This window comes from Agelaius phoeniceus, chromosome 9 (assembly GCF_051311805.1).
Source record: "Agelaius phoeniceus isolate bAgePho1 chromosome 9, bAgePho1.hap1, whole genome shotgun sequence".
Taxonomy (NCBI): Eukaryota; Metazoa; Chordata; class Aves; order Passeriformes; family Icteridae; genus Agelaius; species Agelaius phoeniceus.
The window spans coordinates 15,468,311-15,481,528 of NC_135273.1; the positions used below are offsets into that span (position 1 = coordinate 15,468,311).

The window sequence follows — 13,218 nt, forward strand, 5'->3', positions numbered from 1 at the left end:
GAGTAGATAAGGCCTTATCTGAGTGAGTGCAAGTGCCCAGTTGGTCATCCTGTATTAAAAGGTTGTCAACAGCAATTTTTCGAAACACCAAGTGAAGCAGCAATAACAAAATACACACTGTTTTTAGTCTCCATCTCAGTGATATTTTAGAAATTAGGGCACAAGTACAATTGTGAAGCTTACCTTAGACTGTTTGCTCTTTCCTGGAATTAAATGTAATGTAAGAAATTTCTCTAACTTCAATAAACAAGGCATGCATTCTGACAAAGGAAAGCATTTGCTACTGGACATTGAAAAGAAAAACCCCAAACCAAACAATGTGTAACTGCATAATTATTTTCTCCTTAAACTCCTTCTTCTATGCACCTTCAGGTATCTAGATATCTTTATCATCTTGAAGAAAACAAAGAATATATGTAAAGCATTGCCTAGAAACTTTTAGAAAATTAAAACATAAAATTGAATAGAAGTAATTGAAAATTATTGTATGCACAGTTACACTATGGGTATTTCAATACTCAAGCTCACCAGACTGGGAACTTTAACACTTGCCCTCCCTTCAGTCTGACCTACAGATTTATTAATGAGACTCCATGCAGAAGAGGACAGATTGTCAATCTGCCTGTTGTTAACATGATGTCATGAAAGATTTTGCCAAATGGTGTTCTGCTTTACCCTCTCCAACAACTATCAGATATGTCGCTTAGAGAAGAGTTCTCTATTTATTTTGTTTGTTTTAAGAACACAAACGGCAGCAAGGCTTTGCTAAGTGCTTCTGTATGCTTGGATGGACAGATTTTGCAGGAGGATGGATGACACTCCAGACAGCACTGCTGCAGATCTCCAGAGGTGTAGAAATTCTTCAGAAATACCACAAAGCCTCAGTTTCCAGGCAAAGTGTCTGTATTTTGGAGAGCAGTTCTGTGCTCCTGACCTTGCATCCCATCTCAGTGTCTGTATCTTATCTTAGCTCCTGTTTGCTGTGGTGCAGTAAGGACAATCTCCAAGGACTTGAATATTCCATTCTCTTTTAGCAGAGATTATGAATACCTTGAAGACTATCTGCACTGACAGATGAAGGAGTAGGTGTGTGGCCAGGCATCCAAAAACAGCTGAATGGCAAATCGGAAAATGGGATAAGCTCCTACTGGGCAACAGGTTCTCTAACTGGTAGGAAAGTCCCCTTCAGACTTCTATACCTGGGTTTAGGTTATGTGCTCTCAAGGGATCCTCCCACAACACAGAGGTGCTTGTAAGACTCCTTTGGGAATTTCTTGTGAAGTATCCTCAGACTTGAGAGAGCTAGTTGCTAAAAAGGCAGCAAGCATGCAGCACAACACCTACAAGAGACCATCAAGAATTTTTTCCACTTCCTTGATCAGCCAGACTGTGACAACACAAAACTAGCTTGGAAGCACTTCCATTGCCACTTTCTCCTGGAAAAAACTGCCTGTTTTGTTTGTTTCCATAAGCCATCCCTGTTTATATGTTCCTGTTTATACTTGATGTTAGTACATACCTTGGGGTTTTTTTTAACAGGAAACCATCCTCTCACCACATTCTTAAATTCTCCCCATTCACAATGCAGTCAGTATTCTGGAGAGGATAAAAAAGTATCAGACTGCTCATAACATCCCCTTGCAATATAGCCCCACTAAGAGATTCCAAAAGAATTTTTCTAGAGTCAGTACAAATGCTGACTCCTGTATCAACACAAAATGGGTAACAGAAATTACAGAATGTGTACTTCCATTAGAAAAGAAAGTAAAAACATTATTTAGCTTCCTTACATACTTGCAGTAATATAAAACAGATTTAAAGCAGCACTTTCTTCTACAACCTTTTGCAAATTGTTCTCTTTCATTTGGAAAAAAGGTGCAGGACAACTCTGAATAAATCTAAGTCTTTCATATGTCAAAAGAATAATTACAGCAAAAATCATAGCTGGCTCAAATACTACTTTAGGTTGAAAAAACAGGATTAAAGACATCAACTACCATAAGTATTTAATTTTACCTCACTTACAATTGCAGTGACTGTATTGACAGATTGAAAAAAGTGGTATTGTTTAAAAGAAGAGTAAAAGAAAAAGTTCTTTCTCATATGAGAGTGGCCAATGTGAAACTTAAACACATTCTAACAAAAGCAAAGATGATATAACTGTGAACACAAAGCTAAAACTATTTGTTGGCAGATGGAATAAGAAACAACAGTGCTGCTGATATAGATAGCAGAACTGGTTTCTCATGTGCTAGCTTGGATCTAGCCAGCTTTCTTAGCTCAAGAGGGATGCAAAATAATAAAATAAAGAAAAAAATGGTGTTCTTATTCATCTTGCCATTATTATAAAAAAAGCCAAGATGATTAAGTAGAACTGGAAGGCTATATATTTAAATCAAAATTAACTAGAACAAATTATCACAGCTTTCAATGAGGGCAAGAGCTTAGCAGGATTTTCAAGAGATTAAGCCCTTACATAGCTAATGAAATCATTCAGGATTTAAGCCAAATACTAATGGAGGTAAGGAAGAAATATCTCTTAATGCAAATTAGTCAATAGGGTCTATGATGGGATTTCTTGCACCTTCCACTCAGTAATCTGATTAAATGCAGAAAGAAGAGCACTTTCCTAGACTTGATACAGTTACTTTTCAATACAATTTTGTGGTATAATAGATGTGTATATTCAGTTCTGCTGAGCACTGCATGTGCTGTATGCTTTCCTAGGCACAGAAATAAAGATGTGCAAACATTTATTGAATTAAAGACTTAGTTCTAAAACAGACATTCCCAAAAGCACATATTCTTTAAAAAACACCTTTAGGAATTGTGATAAAATTACATTTAACTGGTTCAGCTTCCACAGCCACCACTAGCAAGTTGTCAATTAAAGTATTACAGTATTAAATTGTCAGTCAAAGAGTGGGACTTGATGATCCTTGTGGGTCCCTTTCAACTCAGAATGTTTAGGGAATCTGTGAAATTCACAAATTCTGCTTTTTTTACTGGAAGCTGAAATAACTTATTTGAGACCAACATTCAATAGCTCTTGTGGCACATTCAACACTTTTAATACAGTTCATTACTAAAACTCTTTTTCCTCCTTTGTTAAACCACAAGTTATTATTTATTCTATTTGGAAATTGTGCCTTACATTTCTTTTAGAAATACATGTTCTTTGAAGAACTATTTCTTTTAGTATCCTATGAACTAGAACAGACAAATTACTTTGATTTGTAACTTCAAAGCCTTACAGAGGGAAATTATGTAGGTAAATAATATTATGTGCTCCAAGGCATTAGGAAATAAATGTCTAAATCAAGGTGTATCCAAGTAAAATTTGTGGTATAGTCACATGAAATCCACTACAATTAATTATTTATATCTTCCTCAAAGGATTCTACTTGCTAAGTTCTGTAAAAGGACACCAACACTTGACAAGAAGAACAGTAGTGGACTTTTCCCAGGAGGACAAATTATCTTGGGAAACCCTCTTCTAGTCTCAGAGAAGTGGAAGAGGTACCTTGGAATAATGCACTTAAACACTGACAATCTCAGGAACTTGTAAAATTAAATGGACTTGGCAGTCTTTTCCAACCTACATCATTCTATGGTTCTATTCTAGCATGTTAAGACATTTAGTATTCTGCAATTCACTTTCCATGACCCTATTCAAGTTGAAAAAGTTAAAAGTTATTTAAAACTTATTTCAATAAAAGGATTCTAAAACAGCCTATTAAACATTTTATTGCAAACAGCCATATTCTAAATACCCCTTAAATAAATTTTTTATTCCCAACTTCCTACTGTGTATATGCTCAAGATAGTCATCAGCTATGGCTGAACACAGAGTCTGGAGCTTGAATAGACTAAAATCCAAATATTGTGACTGAACTTTCTATTCTTCTTGGAATTCCTTGTGTTGCTCAGACAAACTTAATTTCAGTTCCTCTTTGAGGCCTCCGTGCTCTCCTCACCATGAGGGAAATATGCTAGCACTTTTCACTGTAGTCACAAATCAGACAAAGAAATGCTTCTTAAAAAGGTTTTGGGAAAAGCCTTTTTTGGAATCATGCTACAAAAGTAGGGAGCTGTCTTCATATCAGCTCCAAGGCATACAGAGACACCAAGAGTTCTCACAAATGATAACACAGTGGAGCTGTTGTTATAATATGTACTACTGGACTCTCCAGAATGTCATCACTCTGAAAACCTTATCACCTGACTTTTATAACAACAAAAGCTCCTACAGAGTTTTGCAAGTACCACAGAAATATTTTATATTTAATTTTGAATTACTTTCAATTGCTCCAGAGGAGCTGAGAACAGACTGACACTGATCCAAGCCAGTTCTTTCTCATATGAGAGTGGCCAATGTGAAACTTAAACACATTCTAACAAAAGCAAAGATGATATAACTGTGAACACAAAGCTAAAACTATTTGTTGGCAGATTGAATAAGAAACAACAGTGCTGCTGATATAGATAGCAGAACTGGTTTCTCATGTGCTAGCTTGGATCTAGCCAGTTTTCTTAGCTCAAGATGGAGCACAGAGTTGATGCAGTCTTATAATTTCCAAAGCCCACAGAAGTCTGGCATGATTTTCATATATTATTGTACTTTGAAGTAAGCACTGCTGGATCCAAAATGATGCTGTGCAGATCAAAGACTCAAGAGTCCTAAGCTCAGAGTTCACCTTTTCAAACTGATACAAAAATGACATCTAGCAAAAAAAAAAATCAAAACCACAGAAGAGCAAAATAACTATTCCAAATTATGGTTGCAGTATCCTAGAGCAATTTTGGTATCAGTTCAAGGGTTCTTAGTGTTGAGAACACTTTCTCATTTCACCACCCCTCAAACTTCCCTTCTCATGGAAAGAGAAGCTGTCTGCTTCACATCAAAGCATCTGGAAAGTTCCCTCTGATGAGAGATTTGAAGAACAGTAATACAGCACTAGGCTGTCATAACTGAAAACATGGAAACAGAAGTCTTGTAAAGGGGTCTGGAGCTCAGCACAGAGAAAGATGAAAACTTTAAAATATTATAAAGGCAGAGATGTCAGGTTCTGGTGACACAGGTAAAGCTACAATACCAGTGTTTTTCTGCCACCTACTGATACCTTCCAACTCCCTTTTTACCTGAAAGTTTACTCATAGGATGTTCTATAGATGAATAGGTAACTCAGCTGCTTCTGACATCTGCTCATGAAACTATAATTTCTTTGGAATTTCTAGAATTTTTTAATCTACACCTCTTCAAATAAGCATGTGATGAATAGCCCTGTGTACAGCTGCCACTGACAGCACTCATGTGGACACATCTGTTTACAAGAAGGGTACAAAATAATTTTACAATATCTATAAAGATAACAACTGCATCATTAGGAAGAGTTTTTTTCAAGGTTGCCATGCTACAAAAGGTTTGAGAATTGAGATAGAAGATACCTCAAACTATCAGTCCATGTGTCAGTTGTTGGTATCAATCATCACAGGTTTTATTTCTATTTATGTTCTCTGTATGATGTGGGAACCCACACCATTTTTCCTGGCCTCATCTGCAACTATCAAGAAAAGCATAAACATTGGCAGGAAACTATAAAAAATCTCTATAAAAATAGATCTCAAAAACTAGTAACTCCCAGAATATACCCATCCTTTGCATGAAAACAGTTTAAAACCCATTAATTTCATAGCTAATCTTGCCATAAAGACTGAGCACTATGAAAATATTTATTACAAAAAAAAAAAATCCCTAATTTTTTTAATTCAATGAATGGGAAAGCTTCAGAAAGAGTTGCAAGAAACATTTACAAGAAAACTTGCAATCCAGAGACAGAGTGAAGAAAGCCAATTTAACTTCACAAACACAGAGTGCCACCAAGAGCCTATCAGCTCTGCACAAGAAGAACATATCTAGTTTGGGATCCTGAACTAGCAGATATGGGCACACCACAAGAGAGTCCAGGAAGCTGATTCGTTATAAATTTAAACTGGAGTACAGGACAGAAATAAAGCATTGTGATATCTAAGTATTAGGACAACTCTTCTAGGGGTGTGATAGATATTTTCTCATGATATCCAATTTTTGACACAACTAATTGAAAGAGGAGCTATAAGACTTTTTAATGAAGGAAAAGACAGAAGTTCATACTAGTTGGCTTTTTGAAAAAAAAAATTTCCAGCATTTCAACTGCAAAAGTATTTCACAGGATGTCAGGTTCCTTTGGAAATTTCTAAATGTAGCTGAAGAATTCACACTTTAGAGAACCCAGAAATTTTCCCAAACCATTAGAAAGGAATAATGCCCATACTGCTGTAATGCCACTGCCTTTGCTCACTCTTGCTCTGCCTCAGAGCTCCATCTCATGATAAATTGGGGCAGCTCCATGTGAGGGTTCACAAAGTTTCATAGAATACACAATCCCATCAATCAAGAATGTGAAGGATTGTAGTCTACAAAAATTAGCATGCTAGATGCAGTATCTAATCAAAATGTTGGGTATTAACTACATTTTACATGTTTTACCCAGAGCTTCACTTTGTGAACATTCAAGAGAAAAATTGTGAATTTTCTTCAAAGTACCATAGCATTTCAATATGTATCTAATACCTGTAAGTAAAATTTTGCAAGCTATAATAAAATTCTTACTGGATTTTTAATTTGTACTGCTAACTAATGTATCTAAAATGCTTCTAATTACAGTAAATCCAAATGTGTTGAAAGTATAGATAGATCTAACCTGGCATTTAGGTTGAAAATGAACAAAATTCTCTGCTACATAAACATATAAAAGAACAGGAAAGATTGATTCAGAAAATAAATTTTAAAAAAAATCAGAGATTAAATGTAACACAACTTATCAAATATAAGTTTAAAACAAAGACTGTATCTGAAACACCAAATTCCTGAAATACTGTATGCTGTATCTCCCTGTAAACAGAAGTTTTACTACTGCAACAGCTGGAAGCATTTACACTTTTTAATATCTTTTTCAGTAACAAAGTTAAATTCTTCTTGCAGCTGTTCAAAAGTATTTTGGAGTGGTTTGTTCCCTGGATCCTGCATACTGTGAAAGAATGTAAGGGCAAGGCTGGAGGGTTTTACAAATTGCCTCAATCTCAAAATAACTTTTTTCTTAACCAACCTTTACATATTTTACACAAACTTCTTCAAGACTTCTGATAGATCTTTCTGACTAGCACCAGTAGCATAAGCATATGCTAGTACATGACTTATCTGAGCCAAAATTATTTTTATTTATCTGGTCTAATTGAAATGTCTTTTAGTTGTAAACAAGTTCATATTTTTTTTTACTGTAGTGAATTTCTGAAGAGTAGAAAAAGATGTATACTTTAAATTGTACATAAATATTTTTCTGCATTACAAAAATTTTTAAAACGTCTTTTTCTAAGAAGTAGTATTGCAAATTCAAGATGTTTCTTACAACACAATTTCATTTGTTTTTTCTCTTTTCACTGGATGATCAGATTTACTGATAATAACCTGTTAGTCACGAGGTGCATCAGCCACAGGGAGCACAAGCGGGTGAGCTGCACAGGACACACATAAATCCAGCACAGCCCTCACACATCACAACTGAGGCCTGAGCTCTCCAGGGTTAATCTGAGCTCATGAAACAAACCCACAGTGTTCAGAACGTCCCAGAGCTACTGAGTGCTCACAGGACATCTGGGTGTCCTGGAGAGGACAGGACCTTTATCCCAGGCACACAAGTGACCCCTCTGCAACTGCAGCAGAAGATACAGCTTCCTCTGTTTGGCTGTTCTGGTATGAGACCTAATCTCAGGCAACAGCTCTGCTCAGGGGTTTTAAATAACTGTGATAACTACTTCAGTTTGTTCCCATGCTTTGCTTTTATCTCTTAGACTTTCTAAAAACATAACAAGCCTTAACTTGGTCCCTGTTATTTGTAATCTTGAAGCCAAAGAACTTGCATGAAAAGTATTAAGAGTATCTACAATTACCCTGTAATACTCCTACTACAGTATGGACAATATGCATTTCCTTCTAAAAAAAACATGTCAAGATGGACTATCAAAATCTGCTAAACATTACCATAATCAATTCCATCATGTATGAATACCCTCATATATGAATACTTAGGATATTTGGGATCAAACTCAACTGCTTGAGCCTATTTGATAAATTTGCCTGTGATTGAGCCATCAAATTCCAGTAGCTATTTCTGCACTGATATTTCTTGGCACATTAAAATAAAGCCATCTATCATTAATTGCAGAACATTTAAAGGAACAAATTGCAACAGAAATTTCTTATAACATAGGCAAATTTTAGAACACATTTCAAATTCTGACAGATTAATCAGGTTACCTGGTTTAACATTATAGCTATTTAAAAAAATCAACTAGGAAGCACTAAGAAACCCTAAACCAACTGACAAACAGTTCCCACAGATCTAAGCATGAAATTCTAACAGATGAGAACGCTGATAAAACTTAAAAATATACAATTCATTACCACCTGCATCAAGCAGAATTTATCACCTGTGAAACAGGAGCTACAGGAAAGCACTTCCTTCATCAGGTGCCTGTGATAAAGCATGCATGAGTTTGCTTGGCATCAGAGCATGTAGTTTCTTCTTCATCTAGAAAGAAAGGTACATCTAAATCAAAATTTATTGACAGAACAGAAAAAGCCATTCAATATGATTGTGTGTGGATATATATATATTCAATATATTTGAAAAGTCACCCTCTCTGCCCCTCCAAAAAAAGTAAAACTTCCACTTGATTTTAATGGACCACAGAAACAATGTGGCTTTCAAACAAAATTTACACTTTGCCACCTCGCAGCCATAGCAACTCACCTGCATTCTAACATCAGAATTGCTGATGAGCTTGTATTTCCCTGAAGGAGGATGCTGTCTTGCATTTAGAGTTAATGGAGGAGAAAAAATGAATTCTCTAAAACCTTCAGAAAACATGCTCCACAAACAAATACTTGACAAAACAGTTAGAGGTCAATATTGACAGCCTGTCAGATCAGAGTTCAAAGAGGATTCTTTTTGGTGAGGAAATATCATATTCCTTGGTGTCTCCTTTCAGGATAAGGACATGGTGTTCAGAACCCAGCCCAGACTTCATCTGCTTTTTTTGAGCTGTCACTTACTGTAGCTGTAACAGAACTTACTAAAGAAAGGGTACAGTCAGGGACTTGGGACTATTAGTACAAAGCATGCTACTTTCACTTCAAATCATTTTACAAACTATATTAAAAAAAAAAAAAAAGTAAACCGGCCCACCTTGACTGGTGTAATTTTAAAACCACCTGAGCACCTCACAACCTTCCCTGTGGCTGTCCCAGTAACACTTCATCAGTTAATGAAGTGCCACTGTCATTTCTACAAAAGAGCAGAAAGATGTTCCTGTAAGAGCATTAGCTGCTTTTATTCAGGCATTAGTCATCTGACATCTAAATTATTTTCAAAGTGACTATGAAGAACAGTTATACTTTGTAGACATAGCCCCCATTTTTTAAATAACAATGACTTTTTAATGGCTACAAATGCAAATTTTCATAACTGAGTCATGAAGAGATCTGCACCATTATGTATGAGTGCCTCCTTCCAGCAGCAGATTTTTCTCAGCAATTATTTTAGATAATTTTCAGGTAAGTGGGAAGAAAAATAGTCAAATTTCAGATTATTAAAAATAATGAGCTGTGGATTCCCCATACTGGAAGTGTTCAAGGCCAGGTTTGATGGGGCTCTGAATAACATGATCTAGTGGAAGGTGTCCCTGTCCATGCAGAGGCTTTGAAACCACATGATCTTTAAGGTCCCTTCAAACCCAAACCACTCTATGACTCTGTGATTATATGATTCAGACTTACTACTGATTTCACAAAAAGTGCTTCTGTGTGATAACAATTCATCCATCTGGTGACAGTTACATTAAGGTCTAATTTTTATCCAAATTTTCATATGTTTAATATATGATTACTGATACTATACATGATAATTCTTCCTGAACTATTATCTGATAGTAACACATTAGTAGTCTTAAAAGATATTTAATTAAATTTATCAGCTAGGTTTGTAATTTAAGTGATTTTTAAAGTAAGATTTATATCAGCTAAATAATCATATTTTGTCATTCAGTCACTGATACAATCTCTTATGTTTTCAGTCCTTGAGGGTTGATGTCAACCCTCCTACAAGCAATAGTATTCCTCTGAACCTTATTACATCAGGAACATGTAAAGCAGAGATATTCACAGTGTGAGTAAATTAGATAACTGTATTTTAGGATTAAGATCAATTTGGTACCAAATGCTAAGTATCTGATGAATATCTGATATTGATCAGATAGCACTTTAACTAAGAAAAGCAGTGCTGAAGATGTGCTTGCAATTTAAAAATATTTTTATAAAACATTTGTAGAATTTCCAGTTTATTTGTGTTCCAGCATGTGGTTTACAATCCACAGGAGCTAGAGAAGAAACAAGAGGAAGCTTGTTTCCTGACAACAGTCAGGAAACAGAAACAAATCACCACAAGATAAATGAAGAATGTGTGGACAGAGGGGAAGAAAGTCAATTGGAAATTGCAGAAGAGTGAATTTAGTACTGGTCCCAGCTTTCAGGTAGGATACCTAGCAGGCAGATGTGTCAACCTGACTGAGTAAAAAAAGCACAGTTGCTTTAGCAGGCACTGTCATCCTGGACTTGCTCCAAGAGCAGGGGGATTGTGAAGAGAGGTTGTTTGTGAACACAAACTTAGAGACACTTAAATGGGGTCACAGGCAGCTCCAGCAGGACCAGGATATCAGGTTGTCTTAGTAAGTTCCACAAACTTCCTCCAACTACTAACACAATACAAGTGAGCAGCCATTTGTATACTTATTCTCATGATACATTTAATAATATACCTGAATACATAAAGAAGTTTCCTTACTGATCTCAGTAAAATTAATACTTACATGTCCTAAGGAAGACTTGTTCTACCAGGTGCTCCATTCAGAGTGGTTTCATTAAGTGTAGATCAAGGTACAGAGCTGTCACTCTAAATGCACATCATGTATGCTAGACCAGATTTTCCAGTTAATAGCAGTGCCATTTGCCTTATGACACATGTAAACAGCAGAGAAACTGCAAAAAAAAGTAATAGGTCAGATTACGGGTCTGTTTAGACACTATTCAATCCCCAATAAAGACAATACAATGCATCTGCAGAACAAGTAAATGATATTTTAACTACTCTTTCAACGTTAGGAAGTCTGTATTTTGCATACTGCTGTACCAACATTGCTCAGGTAGGTGCAAAGTTGAGGCTGAGGCGATGGGAATGACCAAGACAGCAGCACAGGTTCCTCATTTAGGGCAAGGAAAGTATTTACAGAGGTTTGGGAGCATCCCTCCCCAGCACTAAGACCTCACACATCATCTGCAGTCACTGCTGCTGCTGCTGAGAGAACGAGAAAACTGAACTCAGAAACCTCTACCTTAAACCATGGGAAATGCCACCAAGTTCAATGGGACTATTCCATATAACCACGTAAAAATAAAATTAATACATTCCTAACTGACTCGTTATGTTTTGCTGCACAATAGCAGGAAATATGTAAATAAGTATTTCTATTGTACTACCTTCCTGCAGGTTCTGTTTTACAAGCCATTCTGTTTGTCGTCTACCAACATGCTCAGTTCAAGCTTCCAGGGGAGCATAACCCCATATATTTTTCCCTCCACACTAATCGCTTGACCAGCGGCTGTCCTGTTGTCCCAGGCGAGGTTTTAGTGCGGCTGTGAAGGGGTTGCAAGGCCGGGCCGCTCCGCCCTGCGGGGCCCCAGGCGCGGCGCCCGCTCCCTCACGAGGCCCCGTTCCCGGGGCCGCGCCCAGCGCCGAGCCCGCGGCACCGGCGCCCCCTGGCGGCGGCGGGACGGGCAGTGCCCGGAGCGCCCAGGGTCAGGCTCGCCCCCACACAAAGGAAATTAAATTAATGACTTTATTTCATCTACATTGCTTCTGGGTATTACTGCGTTCTTTCAAAAATCAGTGTAAAGCGATTTCGGTGAAATGCTGTAAAGAATCTACCACATTCAAAGCAATATTTAAAATTTATTGGATGAGAAGTATTAGGTAGTGTCACACTGTACTGCTGAACAGAAAACACAGATGTTGTTCAGAGGGCTGTTTTAACTTTTTTCTGAAAGTCAAGGTCATCTTTCCAAGATCTTTGGTTTACAGGCACGGCTCAGCCATGATTACTTCATCTTCCTTCAATCTATCAATATAACCAAACTGCCTACGAGCATCCCTCAAAAATGCACAAATATTTATTTGTAAAAAGTCAAAGCCAAATCACTTGATGCAAGTTTTCCCTTTTCAGAAAGGACTCCGCTCTCAGCTATGGTTATGCAAATCCACACATTCAAAACCAAGAGCTATTCCTGATCTATAGCAGCATTGTTATTAACAAAATGTTCTCTCTTGTTCAATTTCTACTGACATCCCAAAGACTCACATTAAAATGAACTTCAATGAATAAAATATAAGTGCTGATGTTTAGTAATTATGCAAGAAATTTGAAAAAAAGGTCAAAGGTTAAATAATACTGAAAGAAATGAAGAGGTATGATCTATCAGTTTATACTGAGCACCAAGACGACTCATCCAATATGGAACGCATCACGAGCAGCATATGGAAAGGGGATTTGTAAATTCCATAAACGAGGCACCTCAAAACTGCTGCCCCAAAGAACTTACTGAAGACTGAAGGAAGTCTTTGAGGAAAAAAATACCACAGAGCAAAGAAAAACACAGTCAAAATAAAGATATGCCTGGAATATTTAATGTACTTGCTCCATGAGCCGTGGTAAAGGATACCTTATCAAGCAGAAATAAAAACACATTAACAAACAAATTCTGACGACCAACATTACAACAGCTGTTTCACAGTAAATCATGGTTTAACTTTTCAGAATGTGTTTCTTATACTGCCAACCATCTCGGCTGCCTCCCACTGACACCACCTCAGAGCGGCGTGCAGGAGCACACGGCAATAACAAATGTCAAGAACTTTTAAAATTGGCTTAAGCAACAAAGATGATTAGCTGCTTTTTAAAGCGACATCACTTGCACATCCTTGACTACCAGAACTGGTGTATTTCCACACATCCAACCGGAGAACAACCCCGCACCAGCATTCCCGAGGATGCGGCGCTCCCAGAGCC

The 13,218-nt window shown here is 37.0% G+C and overlaps 1 long non-coding RNA gene across 1 annotated transcript in view; it reads right to left on the reverse strand.

Moving 5' to 3' along the window:
- The window catches only part of LOC129123391 (uncharacterized), a 31,717-nt gene extending 18,506 nt beyond the window's left edge, over positions 1-13,211 (reverse strand). Inside the window, exons 1-4 of the long non-coding RNA XR_013183456.1 lie at positions 13,018-13,211; positions 10,966-11,134; positions 9,288-9,386; positions 8,530-8,630 (exon numbers count right to left, since the gene is read on the reverse strand). This is a non-coding gene — a long non-coding RNA (uncharacterized LOC129123391). The remainder of the gene's footprint in view (positions 1-8,529; positions 8,631-9,287; positions 9,387-10,965; positions 11,135-13,017) is intronic.
- Between the last annotated feature and the right edge of the window lie 7 nt (positions 13,212-13,218).